The sequence below is a fragment of the Beauveria bassiana genome, assembly GCF_000280675.1.
Source record: "Beauveria bassiana ARSEF 2860 unplaced genomic scaffold BBA_S00026, whole genome shotgun sequence".
Taxonomy (NCBI): Eukaryota; Fungi; Ascomycota; class Sordariomycetes; order Hypocreales; family Cordycipitaceae; genus Beauveria; species Beauveria bassiana.
Window position 1 is genome coordinate 360,986 of NW_007930861.1, and position 2,741 is coordinate 363,726.

Below are 2,741 nucleotides of genomic sequence, written 5' to 3' on the forward strand. Positions count from 1 at the left end.
ATATATAAACCTTATTAAGAAAGTAACTAGGCTATATATATAGAGTAACTAGGCGCTAAGATAAGATTTTCTAGATATAAGGGGATAGATATAGCTTAATATAACGCCTAATCTAGGGAAAAGAGTATTTAAAAAGGATATCTATAAGTAAAGAGCACTAACTATAGTAGATACTATAATATATCTAAATTTATATTATAGTTAAGTAGAATTTAACACTATAAATATATAAGCTTACTAATAGAAGAAGGGAAGATAGATAAAAGATTTTAAGGAGTCTTAAGGAGGTCTATATAGATAGTAAAGTAGTTAATTAGTTCGCCTATAATATAACCTAGTTATACTTCTTATATTTTACCTTTATTTAGTAGCCCTAGATTAAGAGACTTATATATAGGAGCTAATATTACTATAAGTCTATTAAGATATTCCTATAAGCTATATTATATATTATATAAGCTTAAGCTAACCCTATAATATTATTAGCTAGAGTAAGTTCTCTTTACCTATATATAATATATATATTATATACCTTAGGTACCCCTTAATATACCTTATATATCTTATAATATACCTTATAGACTGTCTAGCCTATATGCCCTATATACTCTATATGCCCTATATACTCTATATACCCTTTCTATTCCTCTACTATATATACTATATCTTAGCTTATATCTTATTTTTATAGTAAGATTAATATAGCTAAATATATTATGCTAGAATCTATATAAATTTTATTAAATTACTAATATAATTTTTTATACCTTACTAATAAATTATTAAATACTTATTTTTTTATAAAGGTATATTTAACTTAAATATACTATAATTAGTATAAATTTCGTGGTTAGGTAAGTAGGTCTACTATAGATACCCTTTATTAGGGACTAAAAGTCTATTATAATATCCCTAAAGTTTAATAAGTATAAATAGTTATAAACTATATAACTATATCTTTATTATATTTAGATTTAGTGCCTAAAGCTAAGGTTTCTATTAAGCACGCTAGGTTTTACCTTATTAAAGATACTAATAAGGAAACTAATACTAAGAAAGTTATAAGAAAGGGGAAACGTTTTACTTAATTCTATAATACTAGATACTATACTAAGACACTATAAGGATTAGACTTTATCTTTTAAAATATATAAAAGGATATAATATATTTTAATAAAAGCCTTCTATACTACTATCTAATACTATAAAAAATATATTTAATTATATTATCTATTATTATATAGCTTTACTAAGGCTATCTCTAATATTTTAGCACTTAACTATCTTCTAAATATACTTAGTTCTTTTATAATAAAGATAAATATAATAATAATAAAGTAATCTATACGCTTCTAGTATAGTTTTAGATACCTAGATCTAAAGTAGTATACTATAAAGGCTTATAATTATAATTCTTTAATACTAAAGAGGATCCTAATAATTAGGGGGTCTTAAAAATACCCTTAAATAATATAAAGAGAGAAGATATTATAATAAGGATTAAAGATATACTAAATAGTAAATAGTAGGTCTATAAATCCTAAATAATATATCTATTAGCTAACTATAATAAGTATTATTATTAATAGTTAATTAGGTTAGATTTATAAAGCTAGAGGTTTTATAAATATTATATTAGGTAGTAGTAAGGAAGTAGCTAAGTAGGGTTAGATAGAACTATTAGATATATAACCTCTTTACTTAAAGGTTATTAAATTAGAAAGTTAAGGATTCTAAATATATTTTATTTTTAAGAAGCTTAATATATTAGAGGTAAAGAATAACTAGTAATAGGAATTAAGAAATATTATATATCTTAATAGTAGGGCCTAAGGAATAAAGAGTATACCTATAGTTTAGTTTTATATAATAAAACTTAATTATAAAAGACACTATAATCCTAAATTCTTAGTAGTAATACTCTATACTATAATATATAAGCTATTAGTATATATAAATAATTTATTTATTATATTTCTTATAAAGCTTAAGCCTCTTTTTACTAAGGTAATATTTTATAATATTAGATATTAGCTATCTAAATATATAAATAATCTATCTATTATATAGCTTAAAAAACTAGAACCTTTTATTATATATAAGGTACTCCTTATTACTAAGGGCTAATTATTTATAAAGATTATACTTAGAGTATTAGTAGCTAAAATTAGGTTACCTATTATAAGATATTACTTATTATAATATATAGTTAGTTTATTTATTAATTTATTTAAACTACTTAGGTTTATAGTAGCTATATATATATCTAGTATTATTAAGTACTAGTTATTTTTAAGATATATAAGTATCTTATTAATTTTCTTACTTATAACTTCTAAATCTCCTATACTTATTATAATATTCTACGCCCTTCCCTAATTATCTTTAAAATATAATAAGGGAATAACGTTTATAGTAGTCCTTAATACCTATAATTACTATTTATTATTATTAGTATATTTACTTTATTATTAATTAAATACCTAGCTTATAGAAAATAAATAGCCTAGATATATCTTTAATTTTAACTTCTTATATAGTCTTAAAATATTTAACTTTATCTAGTAAAGGCGTTTATAGCTTTAAAGTACTACTTAAGCTATATATAAAGCCATTTTTAATTTAATATTTATCTAGTTCTTTATTTACTTTATTACTTTTATATATCTAGACATTATTTACTTATCTTTTATCCTTATATAGTTAGTAAAATATCTTTTAAGTATAGATATATAAATAAG